The sequence below is a fragment of the Pristis pectinata genome, chromosome 22, assembly GCF_009764475.1.
Source record: "Pristis pectinata isolate sPriPec2 chromosome 22, sPriPec2.1.pri, whole genome shotgun sequence".
Lineage (NCBI taxonomy): Eukaryota > Metazoa > Chordata > Chondrichthyes > Rhinopristiformes > Pristidae > Pristis > Pristis pectinata.
In genome coordinates, this window is record NC_067426.1 from 10,596,177 (window position 1) to 10,620,092 (window position 23,916).

At 42.0% G+C, this 23,916-nt stretch overlaps 1 protein-coding gene across 4 annotated transcripts in view; it reads right to left on the reverse strand.

Annotated features, from left to right (window-relative positions):
- pum1 (pumilio RNA-binding family member 1) overlaps positions 1 to 23,916 on the reverse strand; it is a 115,953-nt gene that overhangs the window by 83,127 nt on the left and 8,910 nt on the right. For all 4 annotated transcript variants that reach the window (XM_052036119.1, XM_052036115.1, XM_052036120.1 and 1 more), the window contains exon 3: positions 17,305 to 17,461. The gene's annotated coding sequence lies outside the window, so the exon portion shown is untranslated. The remainder of the gene's footprint in view (positions 1 to 17,304; positions 17,462 to 23,916) is intronic.

A 23,916-nucleotide genomic window follows, 5' to 3' on the forward strand; every position in this document is an offset into this window, starting at 1 on the left:
TAAATTATTACGCAACCAACTATATTATTTTGTTACAGACATTCATTGCTTTGCACTTCAATTAGCAAGTCATGCAGCTGGGGAACAGGTTCTTCAGCCCACCAAGTCCATGCCAACCATCAAGTACACATCTACACTATTCCCCTCAACTCCCGCTCCCCCAGATTCTACCTCTCATCTACATACTAGGGGCAATTTACAGAGGCCAATTAACCAACTCACATCTTTGGAATGTGGGAAGAAACTGGAGCATCTGGAGGAAACCTACACGGTTACAGGGAGAAAGAGCAACCTTCACACAGTCAGTTCCAGAGATCAGAAATGAACCCAGGTCTCTGGAGCTGCGAGGTAGCAGCTCCACCAGTTCTGCCACTGTGCCATCCCTAAAACTATTAAATCATACTACGGCTAAGATTTTAATATAATACATGACTGTGTAAGTTGCAGTTGGCAGCACCCAAGTTATACTAAAGGCTACAAATGCACACTAACCAGAATTATATGAAAGAATGATGGTAGAAAATCCAAGGGTCAATTCCAGAATTTGGAATATCAACAGAGTGGGAAAAATTGTTATCAATAGAGGCCAGAGGCCAGGGGACCACCTCACACAACAGTATGAGGTGTATCCTTGACTCCTGGCCTCTCTTTAAAATTCTTAGCCAAGTGTCAGTTCTGGAGGTGTGCATTATACAAATAACTTCCATTAGTACCACAACAATAACACAGAAAAAAAACATGGTACTTTCACAGGCATATAATTAAGACAGATCTGACGCAGATTCTCAGAAGGGGATATTGGTGTAGCTGTGCTAAAGCTTGACCAGCAAGATTTGAAAGCATATTTCAGTAAAAAAAAAGAGAAAGGACAGAGAGGGTTGGGGAATTTCAGAGTTCACAAATGGTTGAAGTCACAACCATCAATGGTGGCATAAAGGAGGACATAGAGGCAGGCTGTGGTCTGGAGGTGGTAATGGGTAATCTTTATTTTGCAGAAGAACTAGAGTTGAAGCCCAGTTTAAAATAAGGAAATCATGGATATTTTGATTACTCTAGAACAGTATTTACAGTGGAGGAATATCCTGGACATTCTGAGGCATTCAGGTCTCCAAAATTCACTTAAGCAACATAAATGCAATGAAGAAATAAAAAATGATGCTAAAGTGTTGCAAATCTCCAGGAACACATGGCTTACATACCAGGGTGTTAAAGTAAGTGATCACATTGCAGCTTAGCGAAGTATTCCTTTAATTTGGAAAATTGTATATAGCACTCCATTATTTAAGAAAGCTGAATGAGTAAGGCAAAGGAATTATGGACAAGTTAGCCTTATGTCTGTTATCACAAAATTACACAAGTACATAAGACATCAGGGATATCTCCTTTGCTGTTTTTCAAAGTCATGCCATGGGATGTTTTTCATTCACCTGAGCACTGACAAGGTCTGTGTTTATCATTTTATCCAAAAGGTACTTGTCCTGAACTCTGAACAACAGAGGAAGAGCATCTCCAATAGCTCAGCACTCCCTCAGTACTGCACCGGATCTGTTTGACTTTGCATTCCTGAGCTTGTCTCTGCAGTGGGAATTAAACTTGCAACCTTCTGACCCCCAGATGAATGCTACCAACCAAGCCACAGTTGAGATCAATAAAAGGATTAAAAAATATATATACTCTAAATGGTAAAAAGCTGGAAACAGACTCAAGGGTCCATGTACACACATCAGTAAAATGTTAAGTTCAGGTATCAAAAATAATCAAAAGGGCTAATGGAATGCTAAAATAAAACTGAAAATGTAGGAAATATTCAGCAGGTCAGATAACATCTGTGCTAAGAGAAAGAGTTAACGTTTCAGGACAACCGCCCTCTCATAATGGAATGCTGGCCTTTGTACGACATTAGTAGATTTTATGCCATAGACATGGTTAGACCACACCTGAAATAATGAGAGGAGTTCTGGGCACTATGCCTCAGGAAGGATAGATTGGCTTTGGAGGGAGAGCAGTATAAATTTACTAGAATGCCACCTGGATTCCAAGGATTAAATTAGAAAGAGAGATTACAGAAACTAGAGTAGCAGTCCCTATAATTTAGAAGGATAAGGGGTAATTAGATCGAAGTTCTAAAGATGTTAAGGGGAACTGATGGGACAGATGGAGTGATATTATTTCTGCTGGATAGGGAGCCAAACTACAAATTATAGCCAGGTCTTTCAGAAGTTAAGTTACGTTACGAAACATTGCTACATGCAAAAATTTGAAACAACCCTTGACAAATGGCAGCTGGTGCATGATTAAATGTTAATTATAAATCTGAGATTGATGGATTTTTATTAATCAATAGTATTAAGGGATATGGGCAAAGGCAAGTATAAGGTATTAGATCACAGACTGGGCATGATTTCCTTCAGGACTCGAGAGCTCCACTTGTTCTGATGTAGACATGAAACCGTGGGAAGTCAACGCAAACTTTGGAAACAAAAATATTTGAGACGGGGCAGCAGTTTGTTAGGATAGAAAAATCAAAGATGTTTTCTTGAGGTGGTGATGGGAGTATATTTGAAAAGGTTGGAAGGGCAGTACCCAAACAGGGAGAACGGATAACATGGAGCCAGAAGGAAATTTTGATGTCCAGCATTTAGTAGGAATTTGCTCAAAACAGGAAAGTCTTATTGATAAGAAGAGCTTAGAGAGGACACAAGCAGAAATAGGGGAAAAAAACTAGAGAATATGTTAGGCCTGGCTCACTCAGGAAAACCTTTGCTTCCAGATTAGGAAATTGGGAGTTTAAATTCCATTTTGGTGACTTAAGCACATAAAAATGAATCTGGCACTCCAGTGCAGTAGTGAGGGAATGTTGTAATTTCCATGTTCCATCTTTTGGATGAGAAAATAAACTGAGATTTCTCTATGGAAAAGATCCCATATTATTATTTTAAAGACCATGGGAAAACAGTCTTGGACAATATTTATGCCCCAATCAACATCAATAAAGAGTGTATCACCTTGTAAACACAATGCTAGGAAGGAGTTTTCTGTGAACACAGGAACACAAGAGAAAAGAATCTGGTCCCTCAAGCCTGCCCTGCCATTCAGTATGATGTACCTCAGGCCTCAACTCCTTCTCCATGCCAGTTATCTACAACCCTTAATCCCTCAATCTTTCAAAAATATATCTACCTCCAATTTAAATACTTGCAATGAGCTAGCCTCCACAATTCTTTGGGGTAGAGAATTCTGGAGATCCACAACCCTCTGTGAGAAGTTTCTACGTACCTCAGTTTCAAAGGCTGGCTCCTCAGCTTGAAACTTTGTCTCCTCGTTCGAGATTCTCCCATTAGTGAAAACAACTTGACATCTACCCTACCTTTTCCCCTTAAGATCCAAGATGTTTCAATGAGTTCCGCCTTCATTCTTCTCACCTCCAAAGAATACAGTGCTAACCTGTTTAGCCTCCCTTGATAGGACAATCCTGTCATCTAAGGAATTAGCTTGGTGAATCTCTTTTGGAATGCTACTATAGGCTTTCTTTGGTAATGGGACCAAAACTGTGTTCAGCACTTCAGACATGACCTCACCTCACCAACAAAAAATTCCCTATTTCTAAACTCCAACTCCTGTGCACAAATTTGTTGTCACATTATTAACTACACCTCAAAAAGTACTTCACTGCCTGTATCATACACCCCGAGGTTGCAAAAAGTCCTTTATAAACCGAATCTTTTCCATTTTCTCAATGAGAGTTTCAAGTACAGGTGTTCATCTTCTCTTGCAAATACTGAATTATTTCAAGAGATGGACACAAACAATCTATCCCCCAAATTGGTTGTTGCAAAAATATAATTAGATTTACATCTTGCATTTCACATGGATGTTCTTCAGAAGTTTTAAAACCAATTGAGAACTGTTGAGTAGTATTGTAAAGAAGAGAAATGTTGGTGCCTATATATGCACAACCAAGTCCTAAAAACAGGCTAAAAGACTAAATCATTGTATTTTTTAGTGGTGTTGATTTTGGCCAGGACACCAAAGGAACTCTGAAAATGAAGCAGAAAACGCAAGAAACTCTCAGGTCCAGCAGCATCAATGGACAGAGAGACAGTTACTATTTCAGGGTGAAGACCCTTCACCATTTCTTTGATCTGAAACATTAACTCTGTTTCTCTTTCCAGAGATGCTGCTTGACCCGCTGAATGTTTGCAGAATTTTCTGTTTTGATTTTGGATTTCCAGTATCTGCAGTCCTTTTATTTTAAAGTCATAGTCACAGAGAGACACAGCACGGAAACAGTCCCTTCAGCCCACTGAGTCCACACCGACCATCAACCACCTGTTTTATACTAATTCAGAATCAGAATCAGATTTATCATCACTGACTTATATGACATGAAATTTGTTGTTTTGCAGCAGCAGTAGTGCAAAGACATAAAAATTACCATAAATTACAAAATAAGTAAATAGTGCAAACAAAAAGGAGGTAACATGGACCGTCCAGAAATCTGATTGCGGAGAGAAAGAAGCTGTTCCTAAATCTACATTAATCCCATTTTTTTTTATTCTCCCTACATTCTCTCTCCAGATTCTACCACTCACCTACACACGAGGGGCAAATTACAGAGGCCAATTAACCTACTGACCTGCATGTCTTTGAGATGTGGGAGGAAACCACAGCACCCATAGAAGCCCAATGCGGTCACAGGGAGAATGTGCAATTCCACACAGATAGGACGCGAGTTCAGGATTGAACCCAGGTCTCTGGAGCTGTGAGGCAGCGGCTTTACGAGCCACTATGCTGCCCTAAAGGAACTCAACTGCTCTTGAATAAACATGACCAAAGGATATTCCACATCCACCTGTGATTAGACAAAGCCTCAGTTTGAAGCGTCTACCAAGAGACAATATCCACAACAATGCAGCATTTGCTCCGCACTGCAATAAAGTGGCAGTCTATATTATGCCTTCGGATTCAGAGGCAAAAGTGTGACCACTAACACCCAAGTTGAAAATTCTTGCTCTGAACACATTCAAAAATTCTTCTTTAAACCTGGCAGGATCCCTGACTGCTAGAAACAGAGATGTACTTCTCAGCCCTCACATCTATCCTGCTAGTCAGCAAATCACGCCTGATCTATACGGTGCGATGCTGCACACAAGGGATGAATCAGTCCACCTCAATGGAGCTCAGAACATTGAGTCAGGTTGGAGGGATGCCTCTGCTGTTTATACCAGCACTTATGTGTCTTTCAAAAGCTGAAAGCACAGGGCAGCAAGTCAGAAATGGCACATAACTGCACCCCAAACCATTTAAAATCTAAAATCCATACCCGCAATCCAACTCTCAAATCCAAGGCATTTAGTCTTCCTTGTGCTTATACTCCAAATTTTCTTGGCCTGATGATTGATAGAGATCTGTTCCATGGTGGCATCTCCTCATTTATGGATAATCTTAAATCAAACAAGGTCTCACTAGTTGAAATATATTTAAAATAACTAAATCAAACAACAGTCTTCCACACACTCCTTCCTTCTTGTTAGGCAGTCCCTCCTGATCAAGGATGACCAGCTTCCACTCCTGTTCTCCAGGTTCTGAGGTGGCTGATGAGCCAACATGGGACCAAGAAGAACTGCTCCTTGGAGTCCATGCCTAATCTTCATCATACACAACTCAGACCTTTCTAAATTGGAAGGATGAACTTTGATGGATCAAATTAACTTCCCTCATTGCCAACTCAACCTCACAACCTTTTATTAATTTTATGACAAGGGCAACATCAACACTCAGATCCATTCCACTGAACCAAGGCTCCATGATTCGGAGTAACCTCACCATCACAACACAAATAAATCCAGTAAAATCACTAATTTATTTGCTGGTACCATAAAAAAAGCATGAAAAATTCAGAATTGTTATCTCAAAATTCAGCTGGTTGACTAATATTCTTCATGGAACACGCTTCCAGCATATCCACATGAATTTATTGAAAGGACACTAGTTTTGTCTAATGCAGCATAGAGATCCTGTGGAATGGATAATGTCCAGGGTCCACTCACTGGTTATGTGCTTGGGTTCTTAATGCCTTCTGAAATAGATTAGCTGTAGTAAAAAATAAGTAGGTTGAGAAAGGACCACCACTAAGAGGATGAGCAATAGACACAGCATCATAGACATTGCACAATATAAAACCAACCACGTTAACAGTTGGTAGCTTTCAGTCCACATTATTTTTAATGATTTTAAAAAACCTTGCCACCATTGACTCTAATCTATATCATGAACATTTACAGGAGGATGCAGTGCAGACTATCCTTAGCACAGAAGGCCATTTGGTCCACTGTCCATACCGTCTCGAAGTAGGAGCGATCCAGCAAGACACACTCCTCCACCCTCTCTCCAAAGCCCTGCAATTTGTTTCATTTCCAATATTTATCCAGATGCCTTTTCAACACTAATGTCTCAAAGCACAGATAAATGCAAGCATCATCCATGTTCCTTAATGGAATTGCTTCCCCATATTAAACATATATTGCACAAATCTACTGAGGAAATAACTTGAGTAGCAGACATGCTGATATTCATTGAAATTCTTTCCTATCCTGTGGGGTAAGATGCCCTAAATTACGTACATAACTAACACTGTGGCCTTGTTTGAATGCTCCTGACACATGAGCAGATCCTTTTGGAAAGAATCTCTTCTGTCTCCTTTCTTTAAAGGGCCAACACACACCTGGTGGAACAATCCTCCAAGCACTTTGGTTCAATACACACAAGTGGGTATGTTGACAATGTCCAAACGGGAGACATGTCATTTCTGCTCTCAACCTACATGTTAGCACAGTGGATCACACTCTTGCCCATGTCAGGTAGAAGCAATGATGGTTCAAATCCCATACCTGAGACTAGTCCAGAGCATGCAATCTGGACTGATAGGTTCAAGTTTAGTACTAAGGGAATGCAGAACTACAGGACATAACAACTTTAGAATGAGGGACTAAACCTGGGCCCAGGATATCCTTGCAAATCCATGTAAATGATCCCATTCTATTCCATGGAAAGCAGAGACTACAAATACTAAACCCTCAGCTTCATTAAAAACAGGTGATTCTGGCCATTTTCTCCCTGCAGTTTATGGGTACTTGTGTATGTAAATTGGCTGCTGGGGTTTTGATAATGGTTGAAAAGCAAATAATTAGCTTTGGGATGTCATCAGGTAGTAAAAGGCACTATATTAATGTAAGTCCCCTTTCTTTTACCTGGTGCTACAGTATTCACCAGTAATTTTGTTTGTGACGTCGGTCCTGAGTAAATGTAACTGGACCAATTTCCCAATCCCCAAGACCACCACAGTTAGTTCCACACATCCTTTTAGCCAGACAGCCAGATGTAACCCATCGTCTGGGTTTGTAGAAGGAAAAGTAAAGATAGGTGCCAGAGAAAAAAAGACTGTAATATAGAACCAGACCCTCTACAATGGTCAATCCCATCATACCAAAGAATTGAAAGTGAGGTGCTGGAAAAACCTCATTTCACCCTCGTTATTGTTCCATCAATGTATTTGCACTACTTCAATCCAGGGTGATTCCCAACTGTTACAAATTCAGACTGATGCAGAGGAACTCATTAGTCCAAAATTTTAAATCTCTGGAGAGGGTGCAGAAGAGATTCACCAGGGTGATGCCTGGGATGGAAATTTTCAGCTGTGCGGAGAGACTAGGGAGGCTGGGTCTGTTTTCCCTGGTGCAGAGGAGGTTAAGAGGGGACATGATTGAGGTTTATAGAATTATGAGGGGTATAGCTAGGGTAGTCTGCAAGATACTATTCTCTATGTCAAAGGTAGATAAAGCTGGAGGACATAAACTTAGAGTAAGAGGGAAGAGATTTAGAAGGGATATGAGGAGGACCCTTTTCCACCCAGAGAGAGAGATGACTACTCTGGAATAGACTGCCTGAGAGTGTGGTGGAAGCAGAGCTGCTGACAGCATTTAAGCAGCATCCAGATAGGCACTTGAATCACAGAGGCATAAAAGGTTATAGGCCAAGTGCTGGAAGATTGGTTTAATATGGATGGGTGCATGCTAGTTGGTATTGATATGGTGGGCCAAATGGCCTGTTTCCATGCTGGATATTTAAAATCCATTTTGCTGATATCCTTTCCAGACCCAGCTGCTTAATCAATACATTTTTAATGTCTATAACTGTCGAACAATGATCAGAGATTAAAGATTATCAGCGAAACATCCAGGGATTCATTAATAACTTTTGAAAAGGAACTGGAAGCACATTGGGAAAGTGGAAATGATGGAACTGTGGGCAGATAGAAAGGGAGTGGGTTCAATTAAATGAGTCAAAGACCCACAATGGGTAAGATGAGCCAATTGGCTTTCTGTGCTGCTTGATTCTAAAATAGTTACCGATCAATGCTCATTCTCACTTGCAAGAGTCCGTGTCTACTGTTGTACCATTCTTGTTGTTGAATGGGTGGTAGTAGGTTGATACAGTATAGAGGCTAGGGAGGGTGAGACCTAATCAGCCAAATTTCTCTCTCAAATAATGAAACTAAAATTTTAAACTGGTCATTATCATTTTTTCTTCATGGAAGTTTGCTGTGTGCACACTGACTGTTGTGTTTCCTACATTACAATTGAGCATATTTAAAGAACTTGATTGACTGTAAAGTAGTTTCAGATATCCAAACCTCATGAAATACAGGTCCTTCTTTTTATTTCCAGATAAGTATTTTTGCTTTAAACTAAATTCTAATTGATGATGGAATTTAAACACATATTCTCTGGATTCTTAAGTCAGGCCTACGATCAACTCAACAGTCAACTTTCACGAATACTGCACCACTGAACAATGGATCCGAGAAGTATGACATATACAGAGCAACAAATTCATTCATTTCAAAAAGCTAATGCCAAAAACATGGAACATAGAACAACACAGCACAGGAACAGGCCCTTTGGCCCACAATGTTGTGCCGAACCAATTACATTAGTAATAAAATACCCAACTAATCCCTTCTACCTACACAATGTCCTTATCCTACCCTCCCTCCCTTCCAATTCCCAATTAAGATCTATTTACAGGATGTTACTTTTATCTTCTGTGGTAAAGACCAATGCAAAATATCCATTTCATTCACTGTCATCTCCAAATTTTCCAATATTAGTTCCCCGGACTGTTTTATACAGGACCAAAGCTCACTTTGTACTACTTTCTTTAAAAATATCTAGAAAATCTTACCATTATTTTCACATTTCTAGCTAGCTTTATCTTGTATTATAAATTTTCCTTCCTCATTAGTCTTTTACTCATTTGTATTTCTCGATGTTCTGTCCAATTGTTTGAACAGCCACCCTTAGTGCAATTACATACGTTTTCTTTAAGCTTAATATTATCTTTAACTCTGGTTAATCACTGTTTGTCATTGAGTTGTACAGCATCGAAACAGACCTTTTGGCCCACCATGTCTATGCCAACAATCATGCCTATCTTGATTATAATTACAAAATAGGAGGACGAGGGGAGACATGATAGAGGTATACAAGATATTAAGAGGAATAGTGGACAACCAACGCCTCTTTCCCAGGGCGCCAATGCTCAAAACAAGGACATGGCTTTAAGGTAATGGGTGGGAAGTTCAAGGGAGATGTCAGAGGGAGCTTTTTCACCCAGAGAGTGTTTGGTGCATGGAATGCGCTGCCTGGGGTGGTGGTGGAGGCTGATACGTTGGTCAAGTTCAAGAGATTGTTAGATAAGCATATGGAGGAATTTAAGATAGAGGGATATGTGGGAGGAAGGGGTTAGATAGCCTTAGGTGTGGTTTGAAGGGCGGCACAACATGGTGGGCTGAAGGGCCTGTATTGTGCTGTACTGTTCTATGGTTCTATAGTAGCAAACAATGTGTTGGATCAGCAAGCTAACAAGTCTCCGGGTCCTGACAGACTTCCTCCTAGAATCTTAAAAGAAGTGGCCAGTGAGATAATTGGTTTTAATGTTCTAAACTTCCCCATTAGACTGGAAAATAGCAGATATAAATCCTTTACTTAAAAAGGGCATGGAAAAAGAAAGAAGAAAACTACTGGTCAGTTGGCTTAACAACTGTCATAGCGGAAAATGTTAGAAGCTATAATTAAATATGTTATAACAGGACATTTAGAAAATGTTAAGGTAATCAGGTAAAGTCAACATGGTTTTGTGAAAGGCAATCATATTTGAGCAATTTAGTGGAGTTCCTTGAAGTAACTTGCACTCTTGATAAAGGGCAACAACGAGATTGACTATAAGGTATTTAAATTTCCAGGAGACATTTGATCAAGTGCCACATGAAAGGTCATTGCAGAACATAAAAACGTATTGGGAGCAATTCAGAGAGGGCTTAACTAGACAAGTATCTGGAATGGGTGAGTTGTCTTATAAGGAAGGATTAGGCAAGCTAGGCTTGAAGCCACTGGAGTTTAGAAAAATGAGAGAGGACTTGATGGAAACACAAGATCCCAAGGAGTCCTTAAAGGCTGGATGTGGAGAGGAGATTTCCTCGAGAGAGGATCTAGAAGCAAGGGTCACTGCTTAAAAATAAGGGGACACCCATTCAGGACAGAAAAGGCAAAAATGTTTCTCTCTTTAGGTCGAGTCCTTGGAACATTTTCCTCAGAGGACAGTGGAAACAGAGTCTTTAAATATTTTTAAACTAGAGGTAGAAAGTTACTTGATAAGCAAGAGGGTGAATGGTTACCAAGGGTAGATGGGAATGTGGAGTTGAGATTATAATCAGATCAATCATGACCTTACAAATGTCAGAGCAGGCCTGAGAGGCTAACTCCTATTCTTAATTTGTATGTACGTGTGCTTCTATAGTCTACACCTTGTCTAAAAAAAGGAAAGCATCCTGTTCTTTTTAATAAGCACCTCACCTTCACATCCTGCTACCTTTAAGGATCTGTGGGCATACAACTAAATGTTCCCCATCTCTCCACACTTCCCAATATCTTCCACTTCATTGTATTTTGCCTTGTTTTACCTCCCCACATAATCTCCCTGAACCTCTGGGTCTCCTTTATATGTTCTTGAAACCAAGCTTTTGACCATTTGTCTAATGATATTCCTACATGTCTCGGTATTAACTTGTGCATAGTAGCACACTTGTGAGGTGACTTGGGATGTTTTACTACTTTGAAGGTGCTACCTAAATGCAAGTTGTCTGTACTATGCAGAACTCCATTCATGGCACAGTTCTGAGACTGTGAAGGAAGCTCGGAGGTAAATGGTCACAGGAAGTTGCTCACAAACCATGGTCAGATCATCAAGTGCCAGCTACAGAATGTCCCCAGTGGCACAGAAAGATCAGTCCAGCAGCACCAAGTTTAAACAGCATTGCTAGCTAGGACAGCCCTTCCCTTTTACTTTTAGTAGCAACACTTTATCTTTGTGGGGACAGGTGAGGAATAAGTCTGTGCATTTTCCCTCACAGAGAAGTAGGGGTAAGTAGTTAGGTGAAAATGCAAAACGAACATAGACCAGGAGAATTGAAGACAGAGCAAAAGAAAAGAGAATGCTGCAAGAAAGACCATCAATTTAATGGTTAAAAGTAACAAGGTAAGTGGAAAAAGAAATCAAGTAACAACACACTGTGTACAGCATCCAAAACACACACACACACACACACACACACACACACACACACACACACACACACAGAAAATGGAAGCACTTGATCCGTGTCAATTAGGGACTTAATTATATGAATATTGGAAGGAAATTTATTTCACAAACGAATCCTTTATTGAGGTTATATTAATATCTCTGCCCGATCTCATTACATTAAAAGTGGGACTTTGTTCAGGAAATACTTATGGTTGAAACTGTGGGCAATTTGCAAACTAGGAAAATATATTAAACAGTCAGCTTTCTTTTTTTAATTATTTTTAGAAAAACAAGTTATTGCAGTCGACTGTATTTGGCCAGATCTTGCTGAAACGAGGCATTTTGCAACAGAGAAGGGCAAATTAGATTCAAAAGATAGAGAAAGAGGATTAGAAAGAGAAAGAAATGGGAAAAAAGATAAAGAAAAGAATGAAAATGAGTCAAAAGCTTGGATTTTAAAATCTCCAACAACAATTTTCAAAGGAAAAGAGACTCAAACCTTTATACTGTTCTTTTCTTGGTCAAGGATTAATTGACATTTCATAAACAATTGTGTCATAGAAAGGGTACATATGTGGTAGTTATGAGACCTGAATGGACAATTAGCAGGCAAATTCAACATATTCTAAAAAGAGCAGAGATCAAGAACAAGATCCTGATCATATGAAGAAACAGGAATGGAAAAATTCTGTACATTCACAACTCCAACCAGATTGCTTCATCATTTGAGCCCACTGACCGATTTGCAGGTAAACATCATTAATTAACAAGGAAATTTGGCACACTGCAAGTTTAGAGAGTTGAAATGCTAATAATGTCACAGTCCCAAACTGATCATAACCAGCCTGGCATTCATTCTAGTTTTAATAAAGAGTCTTTGACCTGAAATGTTAATTCAGTTTCTCTTTCCATGGATGCTGTCTGACCTTCTGGGCATTTTCTGTTTTTTTTTATTTCAGATGTACGATGTCCACAGTTTTTCAATTTTCAGTCAACATTCATTCTCAGCCAGTCCATAAATTTCCAGTTTCACTGAATCAGTATGGCCAGATAGACTACTACAAAAGTCTTATTTATTATCCACTTGGATACAAAAAAACATCACCACAGCCTCCTTGAATCCACTGGAGCCTGAGCACCCACAGTTTTTTCTATGCCTGATTTGACCATTGTCATATGCTTAATTGTCACAAACATACTACTGATCTGTTACAGAATGAAACTCCCATGGGCTGAGTAGATGGGCTGTTTTGTAAGTTTGCAGACAACACAAAAATTGGTGGAGTTGTGATAGTGAAGAAGGTTGTCAAAGGATACAGCAAGATATAGATAAGTTGCAAATATGGGTGGAGAAATAGCAGGTGCAGTCTAATCCAGTCAAATGGTCAAGTTTATAAAATTATGAGAAGCACAGACAGGGTAGATAGTCAGTCTTTCTCACAGGGTAGAAATGTCAAATACTAGATGGCATAGCTTTAAGATAAGGGTAAAGTGTGGGGCAAGTTTATTTTTACACACAGAGAGTGGTAGGTGCTCGTATCTGTTTCCACCACCTCCTTCAGCAGCATGTTCCAGATATCAACCATTCTTTGTGTAAGAAAAAAACTTTTCCCTCAAATCTCTTCCTCCCACCTCAAACCTATGCCCTTTTGTACTTGACAACTCTGCCATGCAAAGAAGATTCTGAGTATCTAGGTATCTCTGCCTTTTAGAATTTTGTATAGCTCTGTCAGGTCACGCCTCACCCTCCTTCATCTTTTCCATAACTGTAGTCCTCCAATCCATGCAATATTCTGGTAAATGTCCTTTGCATTCTCTACAGCTCAATCACATGCTCTTTATAATGTGGCAACTAGAACTGCACACCATACTCCAAGTGCAGTCTAACCAGTGTTTGGTAAAGTTGCAACATAACATCCCAACTTCCATGTTATATCCTCCGACCTTTGAAGGCAAACATGCCATATGACTTCTTCATCGCCCTATTTACCCATGTTGCCACTTTCAGAGAACTATGGACTAGAACCTCAAAGTCTCTCAATTCATCAGCATTCCTTAGTGGCCTACAATGTACTACCTCTATTTGACTTCCCAAAATGCATCACCTCACACTTGTCTGTCTTAAAGTCCACCTGCCAACCCTCTGCCCAACTTTTCATCTGATCTAATATCCTGCTGTAACCTCAGACAACCTTCTTCACTATCCACAACACCACTGATTTTGTGTCATCTGCAAAGTTACTAATCATACCTCCTACCCTCGCATCCAAGTTGTTAACATATAATCAAAAACAACAAGGGTCCCAGCACCGATCCCTGCAGTACACCACTGGTCAGACTTCTAAGCAGAAAATGAACCTCCACTACCCTCTGCCTCCTATCACCAAGCCAATTTTGGGTTCAATTAGCCAGCTCACCTGGGATCCCATGCACCTTAACCTTCTGGTCCAGATTAACATACGAGACCTTGTCAAATGCCTCACTAAAGTCCATATACACAATGTCTACTGCCCAGCCTTCATCAACCTTCTTAGTTACCTGCTCAAAACACTCAATCAAATTAGTGAGACAGGATTTCCCTCGCACAAAGCCATGCTATCCCTCATCAGCCCCTGTCTTTCCAAATGTACATTAATCCTACCCTTTAGAAATTTCTCCAATAATTTCCCTACCATACTTAAGGCTCCTGGCCTGCAGTTACCTACATTTTCTGTGTTTCCCCTGTTAAACAAAGGAACAAAATTAGCTAACCTCCAGTCTTGATGAAGATAAAGATGCCACCCATCAGGACCCCAGCTATCTCCTCTCTTGCTTCCCATGGCATGCTGGGATAGATCTCATCTATTTGGGGATTTATCGACCCTTATGTTCTATGACACCTTGCCATTCTTAAGATTGGCATACTCCAGACTATCAAAGTACCCCCATCTTATCTCAGGAACTTCCATGTCCTTCTTGGTGAACACAGATGAGAAGTATTCATTTGAGACTCTCCCACACCCCAGGTTCCACACATTGATTACCTCTTTTGTTCCTAGGGGGGCCAATTCACTCCTTGGTTCCCTCATGCTCTTGATGTACCAGACTCTACAGTCATTACCCCAGGTACAGGGAAGGGTAGAATATATGAGTCAATCATAATTCCTGCTCCTGATCACTTCTATCTTATAATTCCTGCGTAAACTTGCTTATAATGCAGTGATTACACGGAGCAACAGGCAATTTGACACGGACAGGTATGGAAATGAATAAAAAAAAGTGAAACATAGAGCTTCAGAGGGCTGGAATACAAGGGTTCGAAGCATGCTGCTGAAATACATAGCCCTAGTTCAGCCACACCTGATGCCGTGTTGGCAGTTTTGGGATGAATTGGCTTTAAAGTGCAGCCAATTTACCAGAATGATTCTCAAATTCTAATGCTCAAATTACAAGGAGAGATTATATAAATTAGGTTGTAGTCCTTGCAATTTAGAAGATCAAAGAGTGATGAGTGAAGTTTTCAAGATATTAGGGGCCACCTACAAAGTATTTCTGATAGTCGCGGGATTTGAGAATGGCAATCACAGACTAAAGAACAGAAAACTGGCCACTCAGTGTCAACTTAGCAGCCATATCTACACAGAGAGAGGTAGAAGAATGGAACACTTTCTGCAAATTGCAAATTTGCAAGGTCAATTTGTGACTATTAAATCTGAGATTAGAGGCATTTTGCTAACCAATGGTATTAGTGTATATGGGGCAAGGTCAGGCAATACAGAATCAGGTCACAAAGCAGTTGCAATATCACTGGGCACCAGAATAGTCTTACAACTATAGTCACCAGAATAAATGGACAACTACTGTCCCAAGACCAGCACACATTTGTGTTTATCCTCAGCATGACGAAAGTCCTAATCTCATTGGCCTACTCTGCTCCTTATCTCTTTATCCTCCTTTCCTTTAATCTATTCTTGATGTCTGTCACGGACTTTGCTTCAGTCAATAATTCTATTGGTGCATTTCACAACCTCCAGTTCCAATGTAGAAACATTGTTTCTTTTGTCCATTTTAAGATTCAGATATTTAATCTAACACCCATGTTTCCTTGGCCTCAATTCCTCACACACTGCCAGCACTCTACATTTCTGTACTATCCTCTCAAATCTGTGAACAAGCCAGCCTAATCACTTTTTTAATGAAAACAGCTCCATTGTTTCAAGGCTTTCTTTGCAACCGAGATAATATGTTCTGAATCACTCCATAAATTCAACATACTTCTACAACGGAGGATCTAAGTTGCACAATTGACACTTTTGAACTCATTTGCATTTCCCCTCCACCACCAAGTGCCAAACAGACACTGAACTGAGGTGTAGGAAGTGGTGTGGAAATGGGCACCAATGAAGGTCTGCACATTCCTGAAAGAAAAATCCCTCTGGCAGAGGAAAGCTGAAAAACAGTTACATGTGTGAGGAAGTTGGATCGAATCGTGAAACATGCCTATCACTGAGTCACAAAAGAAAGACTTGAATTTACATATCAGCTTTCACATTCATTTCAGAACGTCCGAAAGGTAACACTTCCGAAGGCATTGTCATCTGTGTAATGTGGAGGACACAGCTACCAATGTGCCATTTGTGGGATCTTGCTGTGCAAAATGTGATAATGACCAGATAATCATTGTGATTTTAATAACTTTGGTGATGTTGACTTAAGGATAAATATTGACCAGAATAGGGGGCCATTTCCCCATCCTGCTTCAAAATGGCTTGCAATGGGATCAATTATGGCCACCTGGAGTTGGCAAAAGTTTAGTTCAACATCTCATCCACATGGCCATACATCCATCACTGCAGCACTCTCTCACTATTGCAATGGGCTGCCAGTCCAGTTCTCAATGTTGAATTCTCTGGAGTGGAGCTTGAACCGACCTTCACACCAAGTCCTGTTCACACAACACCAATGGAATTGCAGACGTACTTGCGTCAGCAATCCTTCAGTTGTAAAATTTTCATCCTCTTTTTCACATCACACTACAGCCACATTGCAATTCCGTAACCTTCTCCAGGCCCATAACTCTCTGAAATCTTTATGTTCCACCAATTCCAGCTTCTTTCACATTTCAATGTTCTTTAACCAACTTCAGATGACACAGCACTATGCTCTCAAACTCCCTCCCTAAACCTCTCCAAAAGCTCCACATTCACATACTGAATGCAGAGAGGCTCAAATATACCACTTTGAATCAACTACCATTGGTTGTTTTCCACTCAGTTCCAACACAATCACTCACCCTTCCTAGAGCTGGTAATGCAGTCAAACATCATCAGGAGGAGTGCTCAGCACAGGTAGGGAGAGGCTTCACTCTTAAGTTTAACACTAAGCTACGTTGGGAGATGATAGTGCAGACAGTAGGTATTACAGTGAAATAAGGGAGGAGATGGAGGATATGCGGTTTGGGGAGAGATTTTCAGATGTTAGGGCCAAGGCAGTTGAATACAGGGCAGCAGAGTAAAGGAAGTGGTGAATGAGCCAGAGGCTGGAGTTGGAGGGGTGTGGAGCTGGAGGAAGTAACACAGTTAGTGAATGGCAAAGCTATTTACTGAGAATTAATGGCTCTTTGGGGGATAAAATACTGTGTTTGACATCACTGATCATTTCAAGTTACAATTTCAAATTTACCCAGTGATCTTGGATCATTTTTTAACGCTCGTGTTTCCTTGGGAGCGTGACTCGGTACAGGAAGGGATGCTTCACACTTCCCCAACCCTTGCAACTGCTGCAGCACGAGAGTCGGCCTGGATGTGGCGCTGTCCAGCACTGCTTCGTCCCTTTACATCTGAAACAAAGAAAAGCTGTAAGATCATTAACCCTTTCATCTCAGAAAAAAAGGTCTCTAGAAAAAACAATACTCTCACTATATAGCCCATCTCAGAAGACTCACCGCTTGAAGGGTGCAGGAAACCACAACGGACTGACAAAACACTGGCAACAGTGGTGTATGCAGTATTGTTCAATGTAGTTCATGCAAGACCACTGCAACCCCCCCCCACCCCTTCCACCAAATATTTTCAACACTATACCAGAGTAATGGGGTGGGGGAGGAGATACTGCTCTGACCACTTTAAACATCTCATTCACACTCCATGATTCAGGCAAGAAAGATGGGCAGGGGGTGGGGAGGGGGAGAAATGAAGGTCACGTTGACAAATCCTTACATTTCATATTCAGTTTATTTTCCAGACTAATCATTAATTCACAGTTTGCCAAAAGTGCTCAGCTTCATAACACTCTCTTTCTCACACAGTCTCTCTGCCTCTCCCCCAACAGATATATGAAGTGAAATATTTGCTTACGATTTTTTTTAGATAGTTATGGAATTTAGTCATTTTGCAAAATCCTGATTTGAACAATCGGCTGAAACTTTAATAAACATGCCCTTGCACACCAGCTGATCAAGATCCTTGTTTTATTGAAGCCCAAATGAGAAAATTGCATTTTAATCAGCTTTTTAATCACCTTTGATTTCTGGGACTATCCCTGATAATTTCGGAAGTTTTGGGCTCGAGGAAGGTAGGAAAAGTCACAAGCCAGTGGCCCCCTGAGCAGTAACCGTATCCTTCCATTGCTCCTTTTCCCACCAACATCCCCCATCAAAGAAAAACAATCACAAGAATGTGAAGTAGAAATAGATGAACAAGATGTAAAGCTGCAAGAGGTGGGAAGAACTAGTTATTATTCACTAACTAAAAGACCCGACGCCAAAGGGTTATTTACAATTGTGGATTCAAAGTTAGAATTGGAAAGTTAGTCATCTGGCATAAATTCAAATTTCAACTGCTAACCAACATAATTTGCACAACACAGGAAAACACCCTTGCACATCTTAAGGTAAACAGCCACCGATTTACATTGGCTGAATGGTGGTGGGAGGGAAGGGAGGTGTAAGCATTTTGGATGGAGTCCCCTTAAACACGGAAAATAAACAGGACGCCAACCTCAGCCTATCTTTTCTTCTTCCAGATGCTCACGCAACCGCTCGCTATTCACAGCAGTTTCTGCTTTTGCATTATAAATAGATCAGGTCTTCGCAGCATTTTAACTTTAATTGTTTTTAGATGAGAGGCAGTTTTGTGGGCACAGGGCAGTGGTGCAGTGGCAGGTCACACAAGAGAGAAGAGGCTTGATACAAATTCAAAGTATCCTCTAATCAGCAGCCATGATTAAAGCAAAGTGAACTGTCAGATTCCCTTAGACTGGGGTGGGGGAGAGGAATGGGAGGGGGAGGGGATGGAAGTAGACGTGGGGGAGGGAAAGTCTTGGAAGTGGGGGAGGGGATGGAAATGGTGAGGCGATGTATTGGGGGCGGACTCAGATAAGATGCTTCATCCGCCGTGATTTTTCTTTTTCATATCTCATCGTTGTCGGCTACAAAAGGCACAAGGACCTCGGCACGAAAACCCAGAAACAAAAGCTGCGATTTGAAGATTTCACAGCTGCACGTGTGAGAGGGAAATAAAACTGAAGAACCTACACAATGGGAGCAGCTACATGCTGTGTCTTAGAGCAAATTATGAGCAATGAAGTATGCCCATGTAACGTGTGCAAGCAAAGGCACATAAATGTACACGGTGTTTGTGTGTGCAGGCATTTGTGTGTACTCTTGTTTGTACACATGGTTTCCCGTTTGCAGTCAAGAAAATAGGGAAACAGAGAAGCATGAATCCTTACTCAGGCTGGTTGTCAACTTGTCTCAGATGCCAGCGTTCAATTACGTGGTGGATCTGTTACAGCACAGGCCATCCAGGGTTCTGGACATTGCTCCAGAGTTCAAATCCCACAACAGCAGCAAGGAAATTAAAATTCATGTAATTAAATAACTTGAAAATATACAGGATAAGGTATCTTTATTAGTCACATGTACATTGAACCACACAGTGAAATGCATCTTTTGCGTAGAGTGTTCTGGGGGCAGCCCACAAGTGTTGCCGCACTTCCGGAGCCAACATAGCACGCCCACAACTTCCTAACCTGTACGTCTTTAGAATATGGGAGGAAACCGGAGCACCCGGAGGAAACCCACACAAACGCGGGGAGAACGTACAAACTCCTTACGGACACCGTCCGGAATTGAACCTGGGTCGCTGGCGCTGTAATAGTGTTATGCTAACGAAGAAACTACCAGATTGTTGTGAAAACCCATCCTGTTTCCAATTGTCCTTCAGAGAACTAAATTTGTTGTCACAAATGGGCTGACTTATATGTGACTCCAGGCCAACCAATGTGGTCGGCTGTTAAGGTCTCTTCAATTGGATGGACAATTAATGCTGTGAATGAATAAATAACAAAAATTTATTTCTGACATCATTTGTTCTTCCCTCTCCCTGAAGACAGTGATATATGAGGAGATATGGGACTGGACATCCTTTGGTATACAACAACTGTAATTAGTATTTACTTAGCATTTTAAAGTGCAGCTTGTCTCCAGGTTACAGCAGAGTTCGCAAATCGCAAGTCAGAACTGCGGCCATGAACTGAGTTCCCGCATGGCAGAAGATGCCAGCAGCCCCACAGCGGCTGGCAAATCCATCCCTCCGGTCCCCCAAACACTTGCTTGTATGAGCTGTACACAAGTCGGGCCTGGGTAACCTGGGGAGGATTTGCAATGCATCACAAGGATCCCAGAATTATATATAACACTGATGATGTGACTGGAAGTTTGTATACCCCTCGTCTAAGGGTGAACCAGGTATGGAAAAGGAGGGTTAAGGATTGAACAAACACCTCGGCTTCATGGAGCTCTGGGCTGGATACCAAAACTAGTGGGGAACAAATACTGATCTCTCAAGACAGGTGAGTGATTGAAAGCACCCTGCTGGTTTGGACAGCACTCCTCGTTGTCTTCTTTTCTTCCTCCAACAGTCCATTGGGATTAATAGCTTGCTTCCACTCCAGAAGGGGAATTTCATTCCAGTAAAGGAGATGAGTGATAAAGCCAGTGTGGGACATACAGACTCTGCCGCAGATGGGGAAGAAGGTGCTTGACAGGGCGTGCAGCAGCATAGTTTGGAACACGTGCACTTCTTCCACCATGTTCACTGGGTTTCTGTGTGCTCCTGAAAGGACTCCAGGTTCTCTGGTCATATGCCAGGGATTCCCACACATCATTGGGATGCACTGAGATTGGGTCTGTAGGGACCCAATGATTAAAATCACAACTTGCAGCCATTATGAGCAGAGGTAAGACGTAGAAGAATTTCTGCTGGCAAGTTAAAGAATCCTCAAGACTTTTAAAAAGGCCACGTATGGTGTGTGATGATGCTTCCTGCATCTCTCTTGGAGTTGGCACGCAGTGAGACCATTGTGCTTCTGGATGGGCAGAGTCCATATTGCAATGCAGGAGCACCACTTTGGCCACTGGGAAGAGACAGTTTGAGGACATTTCCTGTGGTAGGCCACAAGGAGGCCCATGTGGTTATTGCAATCTTAATTGTCTCCTTACTTGATGCTCATGGTTACCGCATCTTGGGGGTTTCCTGGCAAGTCCTCCTCTTCCTATTCATGGAAAATAAGTTTGTGAATTTATGACTCTTTTCCACCAAGTCCTAGATCTTCAGCAGGGATATCATCTGCTCCCAGGCCCTTGTTGTTTTTCATTTGGCATGTGACATATGTAAACTGGAAGAGGAACCTTGTCATTATTAGGTAAATCTCGCCATCGAGAATTATCTCACTCACTATCTCAGCAAACACCCATTGTGGAATAAATGAATATCTCTAACCTGGAACCAGCAGATGACATTTATCAGGCCATATGCCTTAACCCCAAAAGATATGGATTAAGCAAAGAAGAACATCTGCTCCAACTTCGAAAGAGCCCTGGCTCTTGTCCCAGAGGAAGACAAACAGATCGTCCTGGTGCCTTCAATGCCAGAATCGGAAAGGCCACAATCTTTATGTTATAAATGGCAAGAACGAGGTTGGGGAAGCTAACTCCAGCAGAGTTTCTCATAACAACATATTTGGAACACAGTGTTGCCACAACCAACACCCTGTTTTGTCAGGGGACAACCACAAGACGTCATGGCAAACCCTTGAACCAGGCACCGGCATCTGCTGGATTATATTTGAGCAGGAGACAAGGTGGCTGTCCGGACCACCCAGTCCAAGTACAGAGATCTGTTGGACTGACCAGTGCCGAATCCATGCTGTTATCTCCATCAGCCTGGCCCCAAAATTCCAGCAACCCAGGTTCAATCCCGACCACCAGCATTCCATGTGTGGAGTTTGCTCCTTCTCCGGGTGGTCCGGCTTCCTCCCACATCCCAACCACATGCCGGTTGGTAAGGAAACCGTTTGCTGTAAATGAAACCAAGTGTAGGCGGGTGGTACAAGTATCAGGGTGAAGTTGATGGGCACTTAAGAAAGAACAAGTTGTGGGGATAATAAGTGGGGGAATGGGACTGATGGGATTACTCTGACAGAATAGACCTGATGGGCCAAATGGCCTCCTTCTTTGTTGAAAGAAAATTTGAAACAAAAACACTGTCAAAAAATTGCTGCTACAAGAAAAACAATGTTGAAGATCAAGGGCATGGCAGGGAATACATTTTTCTCAGACTCCTCCTCACAGACAACCTGACCACCCCGGGCCACAGCATCTGGGCTGCCCTGAACTCCACCGTCGTCAGGACGTGCAAAGAGACTCTTGGCCTCCCTACCAGAAAGCACTGGGACTCGTGTCGCAAGAATGACCAGGAGATCCAGGAGTCAGTTAAACACAAACGCAAAATGTTCTTGGACTGGAAACCCCACCACCTCTTAAGGGAAAAAACAACAGCCCCACAGGCACCTGAAAACTTAGGGCCAGTGGAAAACCCATGACCTAAAGAAAGGATGGTGAGTGGCAAGGGGGGGGAGGGGGGGTGTGCAAATCGCTGACAACCATGACCTGGTGAATTCTATAAACTTTTATTTATACAGCACGGTAGCAGGCCCTTCCGGCCCAACAAGCCCACGCCACCCAATTACACCCATATCAACCTACTGACCCATATGTCTTTGGAATGCGGGAGGAAACCGGAGCACCCGGAGGAAACCCACGGGAAGAATGTACAAACCCCTTACAGCCACTGGCAGGAATTGAACCCGGGTCGCAGGCACTGTAATAGCTTTACGCTGAACGCTACACTACCATCCTGTCAAGACCAAACACTCAAGGACCTACCTCATTGAGAGCCAAGGACAGAGAACTTATGAAGAAAAGAGAGGCAGTCACTGCCCACTGTGAGAATTACTCTGAAGACCTCAACTGAGATCTCGATGCTTGGCTCCATTCCACCACAAACCATCTGATGTGCAGCCATAAGAAGTTGAAAATACCTTATACCAACTAGGACAGCAGTGCGTACATATTAAAGGATGTCCTTCGCCATCCCAAAGAATTTTTCAGCCCATCACGGGTTGTAGGTTCTGGCAGCCCACTTGCACAGATGAGCCCCCATAAATACAGGGCGACATTGACCAAATCATCTGTTTTACTTCAGATATCTTGGATGAGAGAAGGTTATCAGCCAGGACGTCAAAGAGGACTCCCATTGTTCTTTGCCAAAATGGTGCCGCAGGGCATTTATCCATGCACCTGAGGTGTGTGCATTTGTGTGGGTGTGTGTCTGTCTGCTAGCGTGTTCCTGTGTGTTCATACACCTGAGGAGGCCCAAAACTGACACTCTATACCGATCTGCCACAGAAAGAGACCACCGGTCACACTGAGGGAACCCATGGCCCCTGACAGCTCTAATAGGGAAGAAGCATTCAGGATGTTATTGAGAAGCTCAAGTCCATCAGAAGCATACAGAAACCCAGTGTACAAAGTGGAAGCAGTACACCACCTCACAAACTACCCACCCATCCAATTTCATCATTGTAAATCAGAGCACTGGATTATAAAGTCAGGATTTTGAAAATCGAAAGAACCAGCAATCTCAGAATACCAGGCAACAAAGCCAAATTAAGTTTGTCTTATTGTGTCACTGATCAAAGTTTAGGAGACACCAGAGACTGCAGGTGCTGGAATCTGGGGCGGCACGGTAGCGTAGCGGTTAATGTGACGCTATTACTGCGCCAGCGATCGGGGTTCGATTCCTGTCGCTGTCTGTAAGGAGTTTGTATGTTCTCCCGTGTGTGAGTGGGTTTCCACCGGGTGTTCCAGCTTCTTCCCACATTCTAAAGACGTACGGGTAGGTTAATACGGGTATAAAATGGGCAGCGCGGACTCATTGGGCCGGAAGGGCC